Genomic DNA, 13,248 nt, shown 5'->3' with positions numbered 1-13,248 from the left:
CAGTACTGAATAATTTTCCACTGTCCAAATCCCAATAAATCATATCTTAAACTAAAGTACCATCAAAGATGAACTCACGGTGAAGTTGTTATTATAGAATATGCAGCCTTTTTTCATCATTTTTATATTTTTATTTTATTTTATTTATTGGAGGGGAGGCTGAAAATGCCTGAAGTCCACCGATAATTTGTAATTTTTGTAAGCAAGTACAAAGTGCGGGGTTAACTGTTCCATGTGCAGGGAGTACTAGATTCGGGAAGTTTGAAATTGATCCATTGTATAAAACTTGTTGCCAAAGACTATTGCAAGTGGGTAATCACATCTCTTATCTGTATATTTGTATCCGTTTAAGCTCCTTAGCATCTTTTTTTAATAAAATACTTTCTATTAATTTTAAAGAAATTTAAATATGATGCATTGGCTCCAGTACGGGGGGAGGGGGGAGCTTGAAAAAGTAATAAGTGCATTATGAATTTGGAGTCCATCACAAAATATAGGATACAGTTTTTTTATTATTGTTAATAATTCACAAAACAAAATGGTCTTTTTTTATATAAAAATTTGTGGTGATTTGTTTGGATTACCTTCGTAATGATCAATTTGTATTTCATAAATACCAAAGAAACAGAAATACAGGTCAAGAGTGAAAGTTACGATTTCTGACAAAGATTCGCTACTAACGGCTAGCCAATCTGTCCTCAATTGGTCACTGTCAGTTATGACGGCACCAGACGCATTTAATGTTCCTAAATCCACTCTTGCTGAGTATGTGTCAGGGAGGTATGGACCCAAGTCTAAGCCTGACAGCAGGGAACCGGTGCATCAGAGGGCTGGAAACTACATTGTCAAAAGTATTAAGCACGCATTGAAGATTGGTAGCGGCTTAAAAAGGAAGTATCTACTTATACTGACCGGAATCCTATGCAAATGCTTTAAAATATAAAAGCGTTTTAAAAAAGTGTTCCTGGTAAAGACTGATGGAATTGTGTTACGAAGAGACACGCAAAACTATCCACCCTGATGCCTCGAGAACTGTGCATTTAGCGGGCTACTATCATGAACTGCCATAAGATGTCCCAATACTGTCATGACCTGGGCGGCATTCTAGATCGATGGGGACTTAAAATTACTCAGAGTGTATCTGGAACTGCGTCAAATGGACAAACATTTTAATTACGACCCGGTAAAAGCGACAGCAGAGAAAGCTATTTAAAAAAATGTGATTTGTTGAACAAGCAACAGTCGGACCCATGACACAGTTATGGCATATTGCATTGCATCGGGTAACAAGATGTCGCCACTTTTTTTTTTTTTTTTTTTTTTACTTAAAAACAAACGTGTTTCTCCATGGTTTCAGCATACGTCTAGCACAAGAGGGGTCACGATGGAAATTCATTCCAATTGAAGAATGGCATGCTATATGAGTGAAGTGGTTTGGAGAAATCTTCCTTAAGCACCGTGGCGAAAAGCGATCCCAGCTATTGATATTGGATGGCCAATCACCCCAAGAGTCATTGGCTGATGTGAAAGTGCTTGAGGAAAATATTGATATACTGTCTTTGACACCCAATAATCTGCAGCCCTTGGACAGAACGATGTTTTGTCTTATTAACCACTGCTACAACGAAGCTTGTTCCTCGTATATGTTACATATAAAGGCGGAGCAACTACAGCACAACGCACATCACTGCACAACACAAGACAAAACGAATTTGGCAGAGTCAATTTAAAACGAGTAACCACCAAAAACAAAAGGAAAGGAAAGAACCCCTCCCTTGGACGTAATAGTCCTAAGGGAAGTTAGTACTATCCTATGTTCAAGCGAGGGTGGTTATTAATCAGGCCCATTGCCAGCCCAGGCACAGGGAATAAAGAATAACTACTTAATCATTATTGGGATAACGTAAAACTATATTATTTGACGAACAAAACAGAGAACAGCCCTGACTAAATTACACTTATTTTATTATTAATTGTCTTCTTATGACACTTACACTTATAACACAAAAAAGGTGGACAGAGAGAAATACCACATAGCACGGTTGGAAAACCAGGGTGTCACTTTTAAGTTTTAACCATCTATGTACGCAAAGGTGGGGCTAAGTGGTGTCAACAACTACTTTAAAAACTTCCACATCTTCAGCTTTAGAGGTATGTGAATTATTAATTTATTGTGTATAAGTTATAACTATTGTACTACCACGTTTATTTTTGTATGTTTGCTATGTAGCTTTGATTTACGTAGTGTAATGGAAATATTTTCTATTCTGGTTTGTGACTTAGCAAGGGATTTATATTAGCAATATAAAGCGGCATTTTTAAGAAACGTTTAGTACCATAGGATTCCAGTCGGGCACGGTTAGGTTTACTTCTGAACCTGTTTGTTGTTTTGTAATTATTGTGCAGATAATGTAATCTGTATAACTTACCGTATATAACGTCATTACGTTTTATCTTATATGCCCGTGTCATGCATAGTACATTTTGTTAGATGTATTTTCAGCTGACCCGAGTGACCGTAGCGATCAGAGGTATCGGAGTGAGCGGATTCGACGTGGTACCAGCTGCAGAGCTAACCAAAAAAGTCGACCATAGCAGCTGTGAAGCTGAACCATAGTAGCCGTAGAGCTGAATAAACAGTGTTGCTGGTCGAGTAGCAGCTGATCGGGCGCTGCTGATCGAGATTGGTGGGCGCTGACTGTTTGATTGACTGACCTGGAATACTGACGGCTTGATTGGCCAGTGTGACTGCTAGCCGAGTGTGCTGGTGAAGGAGTGTGTAACTCCATACATGTAATCTTTTAGCCGTGGGATATATATAATCGATGTTATATTTTAGTAAAGAGGATCTTTTAGAATTTATCCTAGTTGTAATCGAAGAAGAAAAAAAGGCAATGTTTTCGTGGTGGAATATCAGTCTTTTTATAGACTTCAGTCAGGAAAACTCATTACTGAAATTAGCTTAGCATCTGAATCCTTGTAGCGGAAGCACATGTTTCAAACACGTGTAGGTCCAGGAAGTGCCTCTGCTCATTAGGTTTTCTCTACAAACAAAATTTCATCAAGGATGAGTCTGTACTGGTAACTGTTGATTTCATCATGAGCGTTAGGAAATTTAAAGTTACTGAATTTTAATATCACTGTGTTTGCATGGTTTTTATATGGGAATTGAATTAGTACCGCGAGCCCGAAAGGAATTGGTCACTAGTTGACCTTGTACATGGGCAACAGATGACAATGGAAATGTCCACTTTCCTCATCCTGGGACGATCCATAAGAGAATAAATAGTTACGTACATTATTCATTCCTTAGCCTATAATGGAACCACATAGCAGGAAACACACTGGAGAAAACTCCTTTAAATGTGCAACATGGGGAAAATTATTTGCGTTGAGCCGTCAATAATCCAAGCACTTGAAGATGAACTCCGCTATCAAACCATACAAATGTGAAATATGTGGTAAATCGTTTCAACTAAACTCTAGTTTGAAAAGACACGTGAAGATGCATACTGGTGAAACGTCATTCAAATGCAATCTATGTGGAAAACTGTATAGCGGCAGTACTGCATTGGTATTACACACAAGGAAACATGCTGGTGAGAAACCATACAAATGTGAAATTTGTGGTAAAGCGTTTACGGTAAATCATCATTTGACCGTACATATGAGGGTACACACCGGGGACAAACCATTTAAATGTGATACCTGTGGAAAAATGTTTAACCAGAGCTCTACTATGTCCGCACACTTGAGGATACACACTGGGGACAAACCCTTCAAATGTAAAATATGTGGAAAATTATTTAGCCAGAGCTCTAATTTGTCTACACACTTGAAGACTCACAGTGACGAGAAATCCTTCAAATGTGAAGTATGTGGGAAATTGTTTCGGCAGATGTGTAATATCTCAGCGCATTTGAAGACACACAGTGCTGATAAACCCTTTAAATGTGAGATATGTGGGAAATTGTTTAGCCATAACTCTGATTTGTTCATACACTTCAGGATACACACTGGAGAGAAACCTTTTAAATGTGAGATATGTTCAAAATATTTTAGACAGAGGCCCGATATATTAATACACCTGAAGACACACACTGGTGAAAAACGCTTTAAGTGTGGAATATGTTTGAAATTGTTTCATAAGAGGTCTGGTTTGTCAGTACACATGAGGATACACACTGGTGAGAAACCATACAAATGTGAAACGTGTGGAAAATTGTTTCGTCATCCGACTAGTTTATCAACACACTTAAGGGTCCACACAGGTGAAAAACCATACAAATGTGAAACATGTGGGAAAATGTTTAGTCGTCAGTCTAATTTGACATTACACACGAGGATACACACAGGTGACAAACCACACAAATGTGAAACATGTGGAAAACTGTTTAGTCAGCGGTCTAATTTATCTAAGCACATTAAGATTCACTCCAGTAAATAAACCAAATAACTATATGTTGCAAAATGTTTGCTGATATGTTTGATTTGTGAAGACACTTGCTGATGCACATCGGTGTCAAGCCCCATCTTATGAAATATGTGAGGAAACTTGTGAAGGATTAGGTGTGATTTGTCAGGGCTTGGCAAACACAGCTAAGAAGCACTAAGAGGCTCTAAGCATATGAAAATGGGCACTGAGAACATTGTAAAGTATTTAATTACCAGAGAAAACATAAATGCTACTAAAATAAATTGATAAATTCTGTTAACATGGATAGTATTTAAACATATACAAATATATTTTGAGCAACAGGAATGACACCTCTATCTAGGCTTTGTTTTACTGGTCAGTAAGTTTTAGAAATTAACACTACAAACGTTTGCAGAGCACTTTAATTCAGTTTAAAAATATACAAAGTAAACTGACTTAAACATCTCCTGAACACAGCCATCATGGTGACTGGCTCACATTTCGGACAGATTTCCATGTGTATTTTCTTCGCCACTGATAGTGAGTAGAAAAAAGACATTAATCTTTCTACTGGATGGTACTAATTCATATATGGTATTTCACTGTTAAGAGTATTATATAGTCTGCATCATGTCAGTATTTTAATAACAAAAGAATTTAGTTGCTGTTGTTGTTTTAGGGTTTAACGCCATTTTTCAGCACAGGATAGGCTATGTATGGCGGCCAGTATTAATGGTGGAGGAAGAACCCGGGAAAACCCCAGGAAGCTGTTAAAGGCTCTTTAGAATAACTGTGATATTTATGAGATCCTGTTTCAAGATAGTCTTTGCAAGTTTAAGGTTGACCTTGATCCATATATTAACCAGAAATGTAAAGATCATCAACAATCACAGAGTCAGGGTTGCTATTTAAAGTGAATGGTTCTGTCCTTTGTTTACTGTTTTGTCATATATATTCAACCAGTTTTCACCTGTGTCTTCTGGTTTGGCTTTTTGGCAATGCCTTGTGTCCTTTGACGAATATATATGCCATCAGAGGAGAAAACAACCTCTAGTTTTTGTTCTCTTGTTTTAGCACTCAGGAATTTCTTAAAGTAAACCTGTTTGTCCTCCTCAGGCATGTTGTGCCATACAGCCAGTGCAATTTTATATTTCCTTAAGTTTTGAACAAAACTGAAGTTTCCAGTACCGTAAAGTACCTGCCACATATTTGTCATGTGCACATGAACAACTCTGTGCAGTTGTAGAATAAGATCAGCAGTTTTCTTTGGGTCAGTTTACAGCAAGCTTCAGTTTGTGGTTCTTGGGATCAGTATTGTTATTTGTCCATAATTCGTCTTTCTTGCTGATGCAGTGGTCGGCAATTTTTCTTTCTATATATTTTTCATAGTATTGAAGAAAGTCTTCATGTTGATATCAGTTTTTCTTTTTAATTTGTCATTTCTACCTTCAAAGTCAATGCTATAATTTGCGTAGGCTTCTCTTGTAGGGCCAAATATCTTATTGATAATTATGTGTCTTTGTGACGAAGTATATGATTGGGGTGGGGTGCTCCCAATATTTTATTTAAACTATTATAGAAGTCCCACCCAGGCTCTATTTGGTTGGAAGTTAAATTTAGTGAAAGATAGATGTAAAGCTCTAAGCCCCCCAATCAGTAATGCTGATGGTTAGATGGTTAAATATACAAAGAGGGTTGAAATTCAATGAATAACAATTTATTAACAATTCATTAATCAAATGGCTCAAATTTCCAATTACACTCCTTCCGTTTGACCCTTTAATAAGTATATTGCATTGCTTGATTAGCAGTGTGAGATTGATTTCCACCTGTACTTGTATTTCTACTCATCTGTTGTATCCTTTCTCTCTCCTTTTTCTCCCAATTCCTTCTCCTCTTCCTCCCCAACCTTTCTCCACTTCTGTTGACTTTGATTGTCTCAGCTACAGTCTCAAATCCATCTCTAACTCTGGAAGACTTGGGATCCAGTGGAACCAGAAGTTCTTTGTCCCATAAAAAGCTTCCTGTGAAAATACACGGACGGTACAATTTTTTTCCTTAGCCCTCTCATCTCACACTACACACAGCCTAACATCAGATAATGGCATTTAAATTTCTTTGGTCATGCATTTCACATCAAGATACCCATACGTTCTTGTATTGTAAAACAACTCTCATAATACAGCACTGTATCAATTACTTATACAAATATCAATAAATTCCGTCACGTCTGCACATATTCCTAATCTCATTATACTAAACAATATCACAATAATCAGATACATTTCGTTACCTTACAACTTGTACAAAGTATGCAAATATTCAAATATGCATGCTCTGATATATGCATCTGTCCATAAAAACTAATCTTACATACTTCAACCATTTTCCAAATTCACAATTTAATCATGCATAAATTCTAACATAATGGATTAATAAAGGCACTGGTTTACTACGAAGTAACCTAATAGTGAATTACAAAATTATTCTGACCACAAGCTAACAATCTACATAATTCTGCCTAGCATCTAATAATTCTCCACGGAAGGCTCATGCTCATTTTTCAAATACACATGTAAATGAAACACTACAAAGGTAATTCTACATGCTAAATGATCCTAGTAATTAAGTGTACATACTATAAATGATTACAATTAGGATGCCGTAATATTCTGCAAAAATTGACCAAGTAACTTACTGATTTTTATGAAGCTTTGTCTTTCCTTAGAATCTACCTTTAAGATCTGCCGCCAGATTATGAGTGGCTTCTTTCTTGGAGTAAACCCTATTGATCCGCAATCCTTCCAAGCGAATACTAAATTACTCTTATGATTTCGGAAGGTATCAATTGGGTCTGAATTGTAATCACGCCTGCGATCTTGATTTTTGATGGGATATCGCTGTGGACCGATCCAATCAAACTTATCAATGTCCCTATCTCTGTCTGTCAACGTGGGAAGGGATAAGGACATGCACCATTCATCCTGTGGACTTTCCCTTTGAGCCTTGAACTATCCTTCAACATATATTTGTGATAGCGACAAACCTTTTTAAGTGACGTGACCAGTCGCCCATACCAACTGAAGTTTCCGGTCTCTGGCTGGTCATGGTAACCTTGCATAAGAGTTCAACACTAACCACATGGCAATCATTAGATATCAAACACAAGGCGTGGTAATATTACCAATACAGGTAGATTATAGTTATGCATGACTTTATAGCTGGGGCTTAGCAAACGTGACAGTCTTTTATTTGAAGTTTTTTTAAAAGTTTTGTCAGTAATGCGCCACTTAAGATTATTTTTGATATGCTTAGTGCAGAGATTCCTTTTGGCCTCTGGGAATATCATGTTAACTGCATTTGTCAATGCTTTCTCATCATCAGAGCCTATCAGCATTTCGATTTTTCTTACATCTAGACTAAAGGCACCCTTTAGGTGCACAAAGAATCTGTAGTATGAAGAGGTTTATCCATACCAGTGTAGCATAAAATGGCCCAACAGGATATGTGGTTCCTTGGAATCTCTTCTGATAACTTCGTGGCGCTTATAGACCAATACTGTCACATAACATGGTCCAAGATTAAAACTTGTAACGATGCCATTCAGTCCAACATTTGACTGGAGGAAGGATCTGAAATTTCTTAATTGTTCTTCTGTTTATCAGAAAATGCGTGGTTTGGGCAGGTCTCTGGCGTGGATAATTTCTGTAGCAATGGGATTTGTGTTGAGAAGCTGAATCTCATCTAATATTTCATCAGCTTCATTTCTCTTACCTTTTCCTTTCTGTTCTTCCTGGTTTCTGCTTTAATTCCGACACTGTTCTGTATTTCTTGGAAAATCTGCTAAACTATTTAGCTCCAGTGTTAGCTTTTCCTTTTAGTTAGGAAATGACTCACTTCATGTCCGAAACGATCGTTACAAATACATGTATATGATGAAAAAAGTAGAACTCGGTTTTCATGGCAGGGGAAGAAGATTCGGGGTTTTGCAACTGCTGAAATTAATATCTTGAAACCGGTATATTGTTAAATTCCATAAGTTGACAGCAAATAGCTAATTATTAATTACAATTACTATACAGGTTTTAAGTTCACTAAAGTGCATTAAAAAGTTCATAGTACCAAGTTATAACTGTTAGTGCTTCTTAGTGCCTCTAGCAACATCAAGTAAAGAATTTATATGTACACCTGGGGTCACGCTACCAGGCGAAGTGGGCGACTAAATCGCTTAAGAACTGAAATAGCAACTATAAGCCGATTTCCGCAAGTTATCATTTGATGATAAAGCATAAAAATATGTGTTGCAAAACTTAAACAATAGGATGCGAATAGCAGTTTGTGTTTTAAGAACAGAATCGGTGACCTAAAGAGTTTAACTGCTGCTTGTGTGTTATTTTCTTCATAAAATCAGTTTGAAACCATACATGAGCCTGTCAGGGGGAAATAATGGCGGACATCGCTTTGTCTGGAAGTACCCCTCTATTAGACTGCCTGTTTTCGTATATATTTGGGCACATATATTAAGGAAAATATTCAACTCATAGAACACAAGTTTAAATATTATGTTATTCAAGATTTAGCATAAAAATGCAATAATGTAGGTCCCAACGTATGGGACAATGCTATATTATGGAATTAGAAGCGCTGTTAGGTCAAAATTGTTTCACTCGTTTTTTTCTGAAAATACGGAAAAAGCCGCGAAGCAAATACTGTTTAACGAATGCCTGACATTACTAAAAGTACATAGACAAATAATAAAACCATAAATTTGCAACCTTGGAGACTCAATATTCATTAGAAATACTTTTGAATTTGTGATCCATAAAGAAAGAAGTGACAGTCAATGAAGATTTATTATGCTAGATATTACAATCAATGAAAATAGAATAACCTGCGTAAATGTGTATGGGTATAACGATGATAACCCTACCTTTTTTAGAAATGTAAAGGAAGAAATTAAATTATTTGAGAACTATTCAGTTATAATATGTATAGATTGGAATAATTTTCAAGGCCTGTATTTGAATACTTATAATATTTTACCTGACAAACATCAACAGTATCGATCAGCAATCCAAGACCTGAAAAACGAACTGGAATGAATTGACCCCTGGATAAATTCCAATCAAGGCTTAAAGGTATATACTGGGAGGCAAAAATCGCATTTGAATATAGTCTAACAATTGCGTTGATGTTTCAAACTATTCCTCTAAAATTTCTCCAGTTTTATATTCTTCACACTATTCGTTCTATTACTTCTTTGTCTACTCATTTAAATTTTATTAGGCATTCATTGACATGACACAACCATATAAGTTATCTTACAGTACATACTATATCACCTTGACATGTCGTATGCTCCATCATGTCTTGTTTGACTTGTGTATTATTTTCTATCGATTTGCATTGACATATCAGTTTGACAATTGTATTGCTAATTTAGATCTCCCGTTAGGACACATACAAGGACAGAACATATTTGCATTATAATACGCAATCCGGAGAAACACATAGAAAATATACAAAAATAAACGTGGTAGTACAATAGATATACGTTATAATATAGATAAGAAATTAGTAAATAACTCGCATACCTCTACAGCTGAAGATGTGCAAGTCCTTAAGTAGACTGCTCACTGACAAGACGTTCCGTAATGTAAAGATTTCGTCCTACGGTGAGGCATTTATACACAGATAATGTAGCCCTACATCTTCTGTGCGCTTGATGAATCTGTTATTTCCATAGAAAGCACTTCGCACGTGCGACATTGGATGTACATAATCCACTGCTTCGAAATATTGTACAACATACATAAAACACCCCTGGGTATCGCTGCACACACACACACACACACACACACACACACACACGAAACCCGAGTATTTAATAAATAAAGGGATTTATACAATTCCATGACACTTGTGTCATAGTACATGCATCTTAAATGCAATTCTTGTCCAGTGCAAATAGAATTGTCATATAACTACAGCGAAGACTGAACATATCCGAGATTCATTGTTATTCAGATAAGCTTTATAGATGTTGCCTTGTATTGTTTGCCAAAACAAATATGTAAAATTAGCATGCAAAATTTCAGTCTCGGACTGTGTTGGTCTTGCCAAACGTTGTTCTGAGCTGATACAGACCATACAGAAGAATCGCCAGTGTCTGCACACAATCGTTAGTGTGAACAGCTTTGGAGGTGGGTACACCTGCGATATTTTCAGTTTGTTCTGGCCTTTGATACCTTGTTAACATGGAAAGTTTGTCCGTACTTATTAACTGTTTCTATATTCAGCATAAATCCGGTGTAGTTCGGGATACGAGGCATTCATTTAATTTGTGGAAATTATCGCTTGATATATACACCCCTCTGACACTACGTTGTCAAGATTAAGTTGAAACTAAATTTGCACATATTAACCCAATACTATAAATATTTGTGATCAAGGAAAATTAATTTAAGTACAGTAGATTTAAATGTTCCTTCCATTGTTGAATCCAGCCAAATTTACACACACACACACACACACACACACACACACACACACACATATATATATATATATATATATATATATATATATGGAGAGACGCCACGTTACAGCATCTTATCTTAGTTCCGAAGATGCCTTGAGAAGTTAAATAGTTATATTTCAAGGATACAAACGCATGAAATACGTCAATTAATGTATCACATAAACACCACTCTGCATAGCAGTGTAACTATGGGTCAATTTGCTTGATTTGTTTACTGTGTAAAACCGGCTTCGTGTATAATTTTAAAAGTTCTACTGAGTGCGGCCACCACCATCACCAGTTAAAATAGAATAAAGGAACTGGAAAACAAGAGCAAAGAAATAATACCAAGAAGAGGAAACGATTAGCAAACCGCCAAGCCGTGAACAAAGGAATTGAACAGAACAAAGGAACTATCAAACAAAGGAACGATAGGAACACGTAACAGAAAACAAATGAGAGACTTCTAGCAGAGGAGCAGACTGGGTTAGGACAAAAACAAAAGATAAGTCATCATTCAATGCTATACGCAATTTAAGCAGAAGAATTCAAACTAGGTCCAAACAAATGGCTCTATTCAATCCAAACACGCAAACACACAAACCACCAAACAACCCTATCAATAAATCAGTAAAACTATTGTATCACAACTCCAAACAGCACCAATAAAGCATGTAAAACAAGCAAGATTAACGCAAGTAGTACCAACCACAGCAAACTCGAATTCAACCAACATCACACTGGGACCCCAAATTCTGGTCTAAAACACAGACCAAACAAACCACAAACCAGCAGACATAATTAACACCCCCCACCCCACCAACAGAAACTAATAGAAATACAAAACTACACTCCAGGGAACAATATAAATACAATGCCAATACTATCGCCAATCGTCTTCAAGGAAGCGGAAAAACCAAACACAAATGAAGATATAGACACCACTATTCCAAACCTAACAAATGAATTTGACAGTAACCTACATACCTTAAACTCCCCACAATTAGACCACATAACCATAACCAGCACCCCAAAATTCACCAAAAATGAAATAACCAATTCTAGAAGCATGCAAACAAACCAACAACAGGAAATCAAGCAAACAACAATAAATCAAAACATTAGGAAAGAAACTAGACACTCAAGCCAAACTCCTGGACCATCTGGGATAATAACAGCAAGGGAACCACCAACCTATGGGAACAAATCCAATGAATTAGACACTACAAAACGACCCAGCAGCATCATTAATATGGCAACCCAAAGACCCCAAACAACCCAAAACACATACCTAGGTAATGGCAAGGGCCCGCTAAAACCCCAAAACGACCCGAAAAAACCCACAAGTAAGGTTAACTCAAAACAGGAAATAAAACAACAACATAACCCCCAAAACAAAATGTACAGTTATCATTCCATCGAACACACCATATACATAAGCAGCAGGTGCAACAGAATTACTAGTCTAAGTACCAATAATATTATGACAGCATTGGCCAAAATTCACACAGGACAATTCAAACTGATAAGACCAAGGCGAAACTACCTCATTGTCCAATGCAGCACAATTCAACAGGTGGAAAAATTCATCCAAATTGAAACTATAGGCCCAATAAAGATCAAAGTAGAGAGACACCATAGCACTCAGAGAAAACCACGAGTCACTTCGAACTCCAAACACAGTGAAACCACAACTAATCTGGCTGAACCCACTAAAACCACTATCTTTAAAAAAGTAATAGCACTAAACGGATACAACAAGGACATAAGCAATGAACTCCTACTTCATAAACTAACAGCAAATCGAACACAGACCACCAAAGTATATCGTCTTAAAAATCATAAGGGACAAGGAACAAACAAAGCAGTTATAGAGGCTACCGAGCCAATACCCTCAATAATAAAACTAGGACAGTCAGGAGTGTACCATAAGCTGGAAAACTACATAAATAGGCCAAGATTTTGCACCAAATGCCTGCACTGGGGACACTATGCCCTCAAATGTAGATCCAAACCAAGATGCAAGTACTGCGGAGGTCAACACAAAGGAGAATGCCACACAATTAAACAAAAATGTGCTAACTGTAAAGAAAACCATTATCCTAGATCGGCAGAATGCAGATTTGCAATAAAAGAGAAATAAATAGTGGACTTAATGAACGAAAACACCTCACCTACCATTCTGCCAAAAACATTATTTGTAAAAACAACTTCAACACACCAAAATCTACCTCTGAAACAATTAATGAGCACCAAAACTCTCCACGCAGAATCAGAAGGGAAAACATTGCACCACAAAACATACCCTCGA

At 36.8% G+C, this 13,248-nt stretch overlaps 1 protein-coding gene across 1 annotated transcript in view; it reads left to right on the top strand.

The window, feature by feature from the left end:
• LOC149772879 (uncharacterized) overlaps positions 1-4,316 on the top strand; it is a 103,550-nt gene extending 99,234 nt beyond the window's left edge. Inside the window, exon 7 of the mRNA XM_089947162.1 lies at positions 2,504-4,316. The gene's annotated coding sequence lies outside the window, so the exon portion shown is untranslated. The remainder of the gene's footprint in view (positions 1-2,503) is intronic.
• The last annotated feature ends 8,932 nt before the right edge of the window (positions 4,317-13,248 follow it).

This window comes from Sinohyriopsis cumingii, unplaced genomic scaffold (genome assembly GCF_028554795.1).
Source record: "Sinohyriopsis cumingii isolate HCF-2022 unplaced genomic scaffold, ASM2855479v2 utg001050l, whole genome shotgun sequence".
In the NCBI taxonomy this organism is placed as follows: domain Eukaryota; kingdom Metazoa; phylum Mollusca; class Bivalvia; order Unionida; family Unionidae; genus Sinohyriopsis; species Sinohyriopsis cumingii.
This window is presented reverse-complemented; position numbering and strand designations above follow the sequence as displayed.